The sequence below is a fragment of the Stegostoma tigrinum genome, chromosome 3, assembly GCF_030684315.1.
Source record: "Stegostoma tigrinum isolate sSteTig4 chromosome 3, sSteTig4.hap1, whole genome shotgun sequence".
Taxonomy (NCBI): Eukaryota; Metazoa; Chordata; class Chondrichthyes; order Orectolobiformes; family Stegostomatidae; genus Stegostoma; species Stegostoma tigrinum.
Genome location: NC_081356.1, coordinates 96,762,531 through 96,776,160, shown reverse-complemented (window position 1 = coordinate 96,776,160; position 13,630 = coordinate 96,762,531).

Below are 13,630 nucleotides of genomic sequence, written 5' to 3'. Positions count from 1 at the left end.
AAAAATTGTACAAATTGTGCATCATTTTCTGTTCTTAGGTCAGTTGAGTTTGCTAGAAATGGATGTGGGAAGCAGCTTTGGGATGTATTCCATAAGTTTCAGTGTACTCAAGTTCTCAGAAGTCCTTCATTGTTGGATTCTAACAATGGGATATTTTTGTATATGTTCCAACAGCTATTATTAAGTAGATTCTACTGTGGAAAAGAACAAACTTACTTGTATTTATTCAGGTTTACTTGTTTTTTTTTAAATGCAAAGGCTGTTTGTGTGGGAGAGTAAGTAACAGCAATTTGATGGGATATCTATTATTGCTATTGTTTTGTATTTTCTGAACTTCAGAAATTGGAGTCAGCTGGGAAGAGAAAGGAATAGAGGAGCTTGTGCGTAATGAAAACTCCTTCATTTATCAGATATTAAAATTCAAAAATCATTGCTGAATATCAGATCTACCTAATTGTCATGACTCATATCATTGAGAGAAAGTATCAATTCCATTTTTGCACATCAAAGAAATAGCGTTTATGAATTAGGACATCTATGAGGCTGGGAGAGAGAGGAAAACACACAAAATTGAGATGTATGTGATAATTTCTTCACTTTAATTTTGCTGTTAAATTTGTTTTGTGATTATTTGATTAGTGCAGAATGAAGTAAGGTTGGTAGAATAGGGTGGAAAACAATGATAATTGTGGCTGAAATGGTCTTGGATATCTTATCATTTCATCTTGAAAATTTAAAGAATGGATTGAAAGTTAAGGATGAGCCTTAACTTAAGGATAACTAATCAAGGGAAGAGGAGGATTGATTCAAAGGGGAAGAAGCAGGAATACCTGTGGGAGCATATGATAATAAAACAGGCTTTAGTTAGAGATAATAAAATGTGAGGCTGGATGAACACAGCAGGCCCAGCAGCATCTCAGAAGCACAATAGCTGACGTTTCGGGCCTAGACCCTTCATCAGAGAGGGGGATGGGGAGAGGTTTCTGGAATAAATAGGGAGAGAGGGGGAGGCGGACCGAAGATGGAGAGAAAAGAAGATAGGTGGAGAGGAGAGTATAGGTGAGGAGGTAGGGTGGAGATAGGTCACTCTAGGGAAGACAGACAGATCAAGGAGGTGGGATGAGGTTAGTAGGTAGGAAATGGAGCTGTGGCTTAAGGTGGGAGGAAGGGATGGGTGAGAGGAAGAACAGGTTAGGGAGGCAGAGACAGGTTGGACTGGTTTTGGGATGCACTGGGTGGAGGGGAAGAGCTGGGCTGGTTGTGTGGTGCAGTGGGGGGGGGGGACGAACTGGACTGGTTTTGGGATGCGGTGGGGGAAGGGGGGATTTTGAAGCTATATGGATTACAAAGAGTAATGGCCCTGGAGTTTGACATAAATGATTGAGAAAGGGGGTTGGAAGGAGACTATTGAGAACAGTTCTGAGGAAGGGTCACCATTAACTCTGATTTTATTCTTCACAGGTACTGCCAGTCATGCTGAGCTTTTCCAGCATCTTTATTATTAATCCTGATTCAGAGCTTCCACAGTTCTTTTGGTTTTTTTTAGTGAGAGCAACATTTTCCCTCAAACACTGCCACCAATAGCTAACGCCACACTGACCTACCCAATGGGATATTATAAAAAAAACAGAAAGTGGTCAAGGGCAAGTGAAGAACAAAACTGAAAGAGGGAGTTTTAGGGGATTGGAGCAAAGGAAAACTGGAAGACTAATATAGAACTAAGAAGTGGAAGAAATAAACTGAATCAGCATAAAAAATTTAATACATTAAATAAATGAAAGATGCTTTGGGTAGAACATTATAAAGCTTTAATGCAATTTCAAGGGCACAAGTGACTTTATAAATTCCTTTGAGTTTTACTGCCATGGCTTACGATGTCACATGGATCTTACAACTGTTGCAAATTTGTAAAGCACTCTAGGCAAACTATTAATCTGTTCAGCTCAGCAAGACAGCCTAATATATATATACGGTGGATGTGAAGTTTGACAGGTTGACTAAACTGATTAGGTATTTAATAAATGTGGCTGTTGTGTTGGAACATGATACTGAATGCGGGAAGGATGAGTCTTAGATCTGCTTCCAGTGTAAGGAGCTTTGTCGATGCTTTCGTCAGCCTAAGACCTATTTTAGAATGTATGGCTTCAGTCAATACAGCAATCAGCAATTTAACAACATTTATCTACACAGTTTGAATCTGACAACTAGGGAAAATGTTGAATGTAAAACAAAATTTGTTTGAAGTCATAAATCCGATTATTTACATTGAACTTGTGCAATTAACTTTACCTCGAGTCCTGAGTTTAACTTGAGACGTGATTGTAGACAGTAACAAGGGAAGAAAATCATTTTGTGATAGTAATTTGAAGCTGTATCCTTTTTATTCCTCGACTAATTTCCTTGTTTAGTTGAAGCTGTCTGCTGGAATCAGGCGAGGAACTTTAACTTAGACCAGTGTCAATGTAAGTATAAGTAACATAAGTAAAGGGGATGTGACTGCAGGAAAGGAGGAACTTTTCTGTGCCTCCAGTTGACAGGATTCTGAATGGTCTCTAATGGAGGCATCACTCAATGAGATTCCTGATTGACTACATCTTAAACTTGCATTGTCACTAGATGCCAACTTTTCAATATTTGTGATTTTTTTCTACCAAAGTCATGCAGGTCACCCGCCTCCCAAATCCCAGGAGTTATTTTGGCTCATGCAATGAATCCAACAGAAGCTGATCCAATGTCATTCATTTATTAATGTCACTAAAATTTAGATATATCTCGGGGGACCAAATTAATTCATTTTAGTGATGCTTTGGGATATGTTTTTATGTTTTGATCTCACCTCTAGATGCAGCATATGCTGTGCTATCCCTCAAGACTGTGGTGCTACTTGTAATGTAAAAAGAGAACGTGATAAGACAGTAACTGATACTGTGCATTAACCAGTCCAATTAGATCTAATATATGATTAACGAGAATTTGAAGAAAACATTGATTAGGTGAAGCCAAATACGTTGCTTTGGTACAACAAAAAAGATGAGGTTAATGCAATCTCTTACTTCATTACTAAAATCAGTAGGACTGAAAGTGGAAGATGGTATTGGGACTAAATTATAATGCTTGCAAAAGTCAGTCTGACATGAACCTAGCTGATTAATCAACTGAATTAGCTGACGCTTATGTGGACTGCTGTCATTACCTTGAAATGGAGCAGCAATCATGATATTATTATTGCCATGAAAACTGGCTTCTACAGTTATTACTAGGAGGGCTAAGACACGAACATGCAGTCAAAAAAGACAAAGACTAGAAAGCCATTCAAGCCTATTTGATTTTAAATCAATGTAATTCTGAATCCCCTTATTTCTGACCTACCAACATCATACTGTTCTCCTCCAGTATAAAAATGAATCTCCCAGAAAAGACAAAACCTAGACATAAACAAAATAGAAGTCAGTTTAGGAATCATTCTCAGATTTATTTTGCAACCTCCAAAAGCAATTAAATAAAATATGAGAAACAATTGTGAATGGGCAACCTGAAATGGCCACCTATCTCCTATACATAGATATGTTCACCACCACAGAAATTGTTCCAGCTCTAGTTTGATTGCCGACACTAAATCAATACTCCCTACATGACCTGCAACTTATCTTGGAGATCAATGACCCTTTGCACAAAAAGCAGCTCTTATTATTTTGCTTCATTCGTGCTTACATAACTTGCACTTAGAGAAGTCTTGTGGCACAGCTGTAGTGTTTCACTGTCTTAAGAATAAAAATGGGACCAAGATGCTCCTTACATCAAAATAGCCCTCATTGGACTTCTCATCCAATTCTGTTACAAATCTTGGCATAGTCCTAGTTAATGACACCCTTTTAAGATTCTTTCTTTTGAAGTTCTTTTTAGCATGGAGCTATACCTTTCTGAACTTACCCAATGTCTATTGTGTCAGCAAGGAGCCAATTAATAAGGCCTTCGCGAGTGAGAAGAATAATTATACTCTCTGCTCACTCTAAGAAAATCTATAAAGGCAAAATGTCAAGCATACACACGCACAGACACAAAGTTAATAAAGGATACAGTCCAGGTCAAAAGTAAGAAAAAGGAACATGCAGATTCCTGTCCTTAGGTTGTCCTTGAGGCAAGTAGCTTTAGCCTGAGACAACTGCTGTTTTACTGATGTCTTGTATCCTCAGCCATTTCCCCAGCATAATTTTCATTTGACAATGTGGCCATTGTTTGCTAAAATGTCTTGTTGCATACCTCTAATTGCCTTTGAGATTATGGTGATGAGCTAATTGCTGCTGTCCCAACATACGACATCCCCTTGAAGTAGAGATAACAAGGTGTGGAGCTGGATAAACACAACAGGCCAAGCAGCATCAGAGGAGCAGGAAGGCTGACATTTCAGCCTGAGACCCTACATGAAGGATACTCCAGCATCTGCAGTTCCTATTACCCCAGCCCCTTGACGTAGAGCTGGTTTGTAAATTCTAACATTCAGTCTTGAAGCTTTAAACAATCGCAGGTGATGTCTTAACTCTCCATTATGTGATATTATCATGCAAGGATAAATCAAAAACGTAGATGGTGGGTTCTTCCTGTCTGACTGTGTAGTTTAGATCAGTGGGGTGAAGCTTTCTCAGTTCTGAGCGATATGGGCTTCGGTGAGATGTGAAGCAAAATTGAGAGACGTGTTCTGCGGGGCCCATTTTGATAATGAGATCATCTCGCCATATCCTGTACAAGCTGCATGGTGAAAATGTCTCTATGCAGCAATAATTTTTCAATTGTTGCTTTTAAATGATTTCTTAATAGCCCAACTCGCCACCTGTTATGATGTTACCTAACCCTGGCCACTAGGATGAGTTGACATGGAAACCGAAGCGGGTTCCTGGCAGGTTCAACTTGCTGCCTGTCCCAACTGACCTTCATATATGTAATCTGGGTACCAACATGTTAGGGCATGCTGCATGGGCACTGACCACATGCATTTTGTGTCAACAGCCTTTCACAGCTGACCTGTACCAAACCCTAATAACCCCTGTGTCAGAAGTCCAATTCACTTACAGGACACTTCTGAACTTCAGTGCTGCACCTTAGGCTGCTATGGTTGTAATAGTTAAATACCTTGGTTAATGGTCCCAGCTCATCTAATTAATATGTGGCTTCCTATCCTAACAAACTAGTTGACATTGAGAAAACTCAGTGTGGAAATCAGAGTGCGTACCTGGCAAATTCAACTTGCTGCTTTCTCTATTGAATGGCTTGTGATTGCTTAGGACCAAATATCATCTCAGGGCACAATGCACAGGCAATAGTTGACTCACCCCTCATCTATAGATATTGGCATCAAGCATTGTCCAGGTCCTCAAAGCCATTACGGTACCTTTCTGACATGTTTTCAGGGCAATCAGGAAGCAGAGACTTGTGTTGTAGGATGCACCAGCAACTAACATTGAAAGGCTGAAACAGGAGTTTTCTACACAGACTTACAGGGAACCAGATTATGAATTAGACCAAACTGCATGTCGTGCTGCTCACTTGCTCTGTAAGTGCTTGCTCACTTATCAGCATCTACATTTTTCTTCGCCTTGCTATGTCTTGCATTGCCTTGCCTTTTCATGCCAATTACCATAGTCAAACAGCCAGGCAGCTTGCCCTGTTGCTCCTCAGTCAAGGAACATGCATCAATTAATTTCAATTAATTCCCCTTAATTTCCACATTACCCTGGTGTTGAAACTCCTGTGCTCTACTCACTGCTTATCTATGTCTGACATAAGCTGACAAAGCCGAACTAAAGTCCAACTAGTCCACAGCATAATCCTTTGAGTTTCTGACATATTTTAGTTTCCTGAGGCACAGAGTCAGCCAACTACAAAGCACAAATTAGCACAGATTGAGCACACTATTGTTACAAATATTGTTATTCACTGATCTGTGTTTGCTCTGAAGTCGCTCAAAATGCATTTGTTACCACCAGAATCTGCCACCCAATTCTTTCCATGAGCTGTCCAACTGTGCTTTCAGAGAACAAATGCAGACAGACCATTCTGAGGGCCAACATTCTGCTGTTACCTCTTTCTGGACTGCACTGTTGTACATTTTTTTTCATTTTCTGTGTTATTGACCATGTTAAGCTTCAGTTTTGATGCAAAAATAGTTTAATTGTGCAGCATTTATGATGGCTTTGATTTTATTTTCTGAATTGGAGCAGGTGAATTTGAATGGATGAAGAAATAATTAAATCAATAAATGTCTTGCCCAGCACTTTTAATGAAATGTTAATTTTCTAGTTTCTGACAATTTTATTCAGCTTAATTCACTTAAAAAAATGCAATTTTCCAGCTCTTACAAATAAACTAATTTTCAAATTATCTTAGATATTCAGATCAACGGTGGAGATGTATAAAATGACAGAAGCTTGCCAGGGAGATCCAGCAGCACACCCCATTTCTGTAGAATTTGGTACATATGCCTGTCAATGACCATTGCATTTTGGTTCAGTTTGTTTTCGATCAGGATGGCACAGTTTGCTGTTGGCAGAATAGCGACTTCACTGTCAGTGGTGAACAATGTTCACTTCTTCAATTTGTTTCCAAATAGCATTACAAAACTATGTAATTAACCAGGGACCTGATGCAATGCTCAATGTTGCCAATCATTCTTAGGTAATAATGAGACAGTGATATTTTTGTCATTCCATGCTTATAATTTCTTTGTGATGTAAAGGGATAGAAGGTAAGGCTTGCGTTTATCTGGCATTCTTCATGACCACCAGACAATGAAATACTTTTGAAGTAATGTCACTGTCGCAACGTAGGAAATGCAATAGACAATTTGTGCATTCAAGCCACACATACAGCAATGCAACAGTGGCCAGATAGCTGTGTTTTTCTGATGCTGAATGATGGATAAATATTGGCTTAGACACCAGGGAAAACTCTCCTGCTTTTCTTTGTTGTCATGTCATGGGACATTTTTCATCTACTTGAAGAGGTGGAAAGGCATCTCATCTGAAAAATGAGATAGATAGTACACATTTAGTATTGCTGTGGGAATATTAGGCCAAATTTTAATCTCAAGACCTGGAGTAGGGTTTAAACATTGAACCTCCTGGCTCAGAGATGTACCAGTGAGCCGCAACAGAGATACACTGATCACAACCATACATCAGACTGACAGATTTGTGTTTAAATGTTTTAACATGCAAAACCTATGGACAATGTGAGTGCAGATATTCTCCCAAAGACCTGGTAAAACTTTCACGGAATACCCATAGAAACCTTTAAGAAATGGCTTAAATTGACGAGAGTGTGGTGGCTAACCAAGTGAACCTCCGATGAACTTACCTGTCCTACTACTACTCTGCATCATTTGCTCCATGACAGCATTATTTACCTTTCACATTGACTGTTTGATGTCATCTAAGTGCCATAATTTTAATATCTTGGTAAAGTTTTGCAGCAACTTTGTACATTGGTGTTATAGTTTTTGCATGTTTTCAATTCTCTTTATTGATTGTTTCTATAAATACATTTTTTAAAAACTGCAATCTGTAGCTTTACACCCCTTAAAATAAATCACTTGTAAAATTCATTTTATATTATAGATTGGTTAAAGTCATAGAAGACAAAGGAGATCAAGTCAAGGAGATCAGACTACAGATCACTATTACAAATGTAAACACACTTATCCAAGAAAGGCCGAGGACAATTGCTTCAGCTTGCTACTGACGAGCTGGAAACGAGAAGTACTTTGTCTTCTCTAAGAAGAACATTTTACAGACAACTGGTAACATAAGGACAGCCCAGCCAATAATTGGCAAGACTGCAACTGCTATTAGTTGCATTATCACTGGCTGGTCCTGCAACATCAGCTAATGTTCTACTCCCTAAAGTATCAAGCTGGTGATTGATGTGTATGTCAACGGTACTGGCAACGCCATCTACTTTCACACATACCTGACTAATGTAATTGCAGTAATATATTTCCCAAAGTACAGGGCTCAATGAAAACTGCTGTCTGCACATCCTGAAGACCATCTTTGATGTAGTGAGCTTATGAGTTTATATTACCATGTCTTTTCGCTTTCAGCTTTTGTAAAATGCAAAGAGGGAAATCATTCAAGTCATGTCTTGACTGAGTTCCTTTTCATAAGATGCATGGGCTTCAATTCTTTTGGAAATGTTGTGAGGCTGTGTAATGCTTTGACATGGTTGAGTTTAAAATGTGGAAAAAGTTGATGGACATTGCCTTATGAATCTTGGCCGCCTATTTCATGCGCCATTTAGTATAGCTTTCTCTTGTCAAGTTTCTTAAAGCATATTACCTTTTACAACATCTATTCCTGTGTCTTTCAAGTCATGTCCACGGTACATCTCATTACCAAGATCCTCGTCCACATGACGCCCAAGAAAGGCTGAAGTCTAGGATTTATTGTCCAGCTTATCGACAATCTGATTTTATATCAGGAACAGAAGATGGAATTTCAATCAGGAGTCTTGAGGAAAACTTGTTATTTTAATGCCACAAAACTGAAGAAACACAATCGAGCAGTAGCTGACAGTTAAAGCTGACAGATAGCATTTGATTCTGTACTGGTCCAGTCATATTATCTGACATGAACTTGCTTGATTTCAAGGTGATCCACATATGCAAAGCTTGCACTCTATATATAACATTTTCAAAAAAAAATTGGTTTTATTTAAGTAAATAAAGGGTAGTAGTTATGCAAAACAGGTGCGAAGAAATTGCCAGATTTTCTCCTGAGGACTTTTTACAAATTCATTTATTTTAAGGTTGATGGGTAAATCCACATTTAGGCTGGTAATGAAAAATTTGCTGAGCTTGCATTCTAAATCAAAACTGTATTGCTACTTAATAGAATAATTAAACCTTGAAAGCATATTACATATTGATGTTTCCTTTGCTAAAGTCTTTCTGAAATAATTAGTAAAGCATTACTAAAACTACACAGCACAAAGGTCTCAGGGTCATTGCCTATATGTGTAGAGTTGAATGCTCTTAACTGGAGGAGCAGTGGATCTGCAAAAGTGTCCTGTATCTAGCAGGCAGGAAAAGAACCAAAGAGCAAAGGAGCACCAAGACTGTGCCAACACAGAATGCTTTTCTAAATTAAAACCTTTTGCCACCATATGATCCACACCCCTGAATTCTCTGCCTATTCATAGCTCTGTCAAGATACCTCTTAAATGTTGCTATTGTATCTGCCTCAACCACACCCTCTGGCAGGGCATCCCAGCCTCTGTGTAAAAACCTGCCTCTCATATCTCCTTTAAACTCAACCCCTTTTACCTTAAATCTATGTTCCCTAGTAATTGACTCTGGGGAAAAGACTCTGGCTGTCCATTCTATCCATGTTTCTCATAATTGTGTAAGGTTCTGACTGGTTGCGAATCATCTTTCGACATTTTAATGAAAACAAACTAAGTTTGTCCAGTCTCTCCTCAGAGCTAACTCCTCTAAACCAGGCAACATTCTGGTAAACAGTTTCTGCACCCCCTCCAAAGTATCCATATCCTTCTGGTAGTGTGGCAAATGGAACTGTACACATATTCCCAACGTGATCTAAGTAAAGTTCTATACAGCTGCAACATGGCTTGTCAATTTGTATACTCTATGTCCTGACTGATGAAGGCAAGCTTGCTCTATGCCTCCTTGATCACCTTATCCACTTGTGTTGCCAATTTCAGGGAATTGTTGACCTATATGCTGAGATTGCTCTATATGTTGATGCTACTAAGGATTCTGCCATGACTGTATATTTCCCTCCTGCATTAGGTCATCCAAAATGCATAATCTCACATTTGTCCAGATTAAACTCTATCTACCATTTCCCTGCCCAAGTTTCCAGCCAGTCTATATCCAGCTGTATCCTTTGGCAATTGTCCTCACTATCTACAGCTCCCCCAAACTTTGTGTCATCCGTAAACTTATCAATTAAGCTACTTACATTTTCTTTCAAATCATTTATTGTATTGCAAACAACAGGGGTCCCAGCAATGATCCCTGTGGGACACTACTGGTCACAGATCTCCAATTTGAAAAACAGCATTTCACCACATCCCTCTGTCTTCTTTAACCAGTCACTTCTGTACCTATTTTACTAGCTCACCATGGATCACATCTGATTTCACGTTTTGTGTCAGCCTGACATGAAGAACTGTCAAAGACCTTGCTAAAACCTACATTGGCAACATGTATCACCCTACTCTCATCAATCATCTTTGTTACTTCCTCAAAAAAACTCAATCAAGTTTGTGACATCTGACCTTCCCCACCCAAAACCATGCTGCCTATCACTAATAAGCCCATATATTTCCAATTGTGAGTAAATCCTATCCTTAGGAATCTTCTCCAATTATTTCCCTACTAGCGAGTTTTGAGAAGATTTGTAGCTCAGGTTAAGGTTCTGGATGTGAGTTTGCTCGCTGAGCTGGAAGGTTAGTTTTCAGACGTTTCGTCACCATTCTAGGTAACATCATCAGTGAGCCTCCGATGAAGCGCTGGTGTTGTGTCCCGCTTTCTATTTATCCGGTTAGGTTACCTAACCGGATAAATAGAAAGCGGGACATAACACCAGCACTTCATCGGAGTCTCACTGATGATGTTACCTAGAATGGTGACGAAACGTCTGAAAACTAACCTTCCAGCTCAGCGAGCAAATTCACATCCATTTCCCTCCTACTGATATAAGGCTCATCAGCTTGCAATTTCCCAAATTGTCCTTGTTGCTTTTCTTAAGCAAAGGAACAATGTAGGCTGTAGCCCAGTCCTCTGTGATTTCTCCTGTGAATAAAAAATGACTCGATGATACAAAGATTTCATACGAAGCTCCAGCAATTTCCTCACTTGCCTCCCTCGGTATTCCAGGATAGATTCCATTAGGCCCTGGGCACTTGTCTACCTTAATACTTTTAAAAATACCCAGGATCTTATTTTTTATAGTGACATGCCCCAGGATATCAACATACTCCCCTGAGACTCACCACCCACCATGCCCTTCTTTTTGAATACCGAAGCAAAATATTCATTAGTGATCTTATCCACTTCTTCATTCCGCGAATAAATTCCCTCCTTTCACCTTAAGTGGACCAATCCTTTCCCTATCTACTCTCTTGCTTGGGATTTTCTGTAATCCTGCTTGTGAAAGATATTTCATGACTCTTTTTAGCCCTCCTAATTCCTTGTTTGAGTTCTTTCCAGTTATCTTTGTATTCTTCAAGGACTCTATCTTCAGTTTCCTAAATCTTACATATACCTCGCTCTTTTTTAAGTAAGTTCTTAACCTTTCTTAGTTTGACAAATGTTGCCAATCTTATTCTCCATTTTAACATGAATATACTGGACCTGAACTCTAATCAACTGGCCTTTAAAAGATACCCCCTTGCCAGAGGTGGATTTACCTTCAAACAGTTGCCCCAGTCTACATTCAAAAACTGAAAGAACCGCAGATACTGTCAATCAGGAACAAAGAGGTTGCTGGAAAAATACAGCAGGCCTGACTGTGCCAGTGAAGAAAAACCACAGTTAGCATTCCAGATCCAGTGACCCCTTCTCAGAAACATCAACTCTGATTTTTCCTCACAGATGCTGCCAGACCTGCAGGGCTTTTCCAAATACTTTTGTTTTTGTTGCCAGTCTACATCTCCCAGTTCCTGCCCGATATTGTGACAGTCACCCATCCCCTAATTTTGTACTTTCACCCAAAGGCTACCCTTATCCTTTAATGTAACTTAAAATTTACAGAATTATGGTCAGTATTCCCAAAATGCTCCCCAGCTGATTCTTTGAACACATGGCTGGGCTCATAAACCAATACCCGTTCTAGTATGCCCCCTTCCTAGTTTAAAAATATGTTCAGGACACATCTAACAAATTGGCCCCCAACTAAGCCCCTGGTATTAAATGAGACTCTGTCACTGTAGAGGAAGTTACAATCACCCACCACAACATCATTTTCCCATAATCTGTCCACACATGTGTTCTTCTATCAGCTGCTGGCTGTTGGGAGGCCTGTAGTACAATCCCAAGAAAGTCATTGCACCCTTGCCATTCCTGAGCTGGACCTTGCTGGATGGCCCCTTCATAGTGTGTTCCTGAGTTTAGCTGTCTTATGCTCCTTTATCCATAACGCAACTCTCCCACTTCTTTTAAATCCCTCTCTGTCTCTCCAGAAACATTTAAATCCTAGAACGTTAAGCTGCCAGTCTTGTCCCTCTCTCAAACAAGTTTCTGTAATATCTACAACAGCATAGTTGTATGTATTAATCCAAACTCTTAAATTCATCCGCTTTACCTGTCATACACCCCACATTAAAACCCCAAGTACACTTCAGACCACCAGTCCTGCCATGTTCAGTAAGCTCCGACTGTCACGCATGTGACACACTCACACACACACAGGCACACACACAGAGAAAACACGCACACACAAAACACACACACACATACATGCACACATATAATACACACAGGCACACAGTAAAAAATGCACACAAAGCAGCGCACACAAACACACACACACAAAACTACACACACACATGCATGCACACATATAACACACACACACACACAAAACCACACACACACGCACACATATAACACACACACACAAAACCACACACACCCATACATACACACATATAACACACACTTTCTCTCTCTCTCTTTCTTTCTCCCTCATCTCATTCATTAGATGAGCTCTTCCTCAGGGTTTTAAATAATTACATCAATGAACTGAATCTAAAAGTACCATCCAAAATTCAACTCAATATGATTTGGAAGATAAGACGCTGCCAGGCCTGTTGAGCTTTTCCAGTGTGTAGTTTATTTAAAAAAGTGAAAAACATTAAACGTTATATGGCAATTGTTTGCTGTGTGTGAAGTTTGCAAGCAAATTGCCAGGCAGTGTCGCAACGTTGTATACACATAGCACATAAAGCTGAACTCTCTTAATGGAAAGGTACATATATCAAAAGTTCATCAGTCCAGTGTTTCTACTTGTTACGGAAAGGGCATCTAGAACATAAAACATAGAACATTACAGCACAGTACAGGCCCTTCGGCCCTCGATGTTGTGCCAACCTGTCATAACGATCTGAAGCCCATCTAACCTACACTATCCCATGTACGTCCACATGCTTGTCCATATTCCATGTACGTCCATATGCTTGTCTCTCTAAATTTAACAAGATTTAAAGTCATAGAGTCATCGATCTATTCAGAATGGAACCAGGCTTTTCAGTCCAGCTCGAGCGTGCTGACAAGATATCCTAAATAAATCGAACCCTATTTGGTAGCATTTGTCCCATATCCCTCTAAACACTTGCTATTCATATATTCATGCCTCAATGCCTTTAAATTGTTACAGTTGTGGAGAGATCCTGTCAGCATTACAACCCAAACAATACCTGAGACTAAATCCTGAAATATGATTGACAAGAATTGGTAGAACTCTCTAAATTGTAAATCTAGGTTTAAGGGAAATGCATATTGAATTAGTTATATCTCATCTCATTGTCAGTCTTCTGGATTTAAAAATGCAGACTGAATTGTCTCTGCACATGTTTAAAGCAAATATAATATAAAAATAGCCAAAGGTACAAT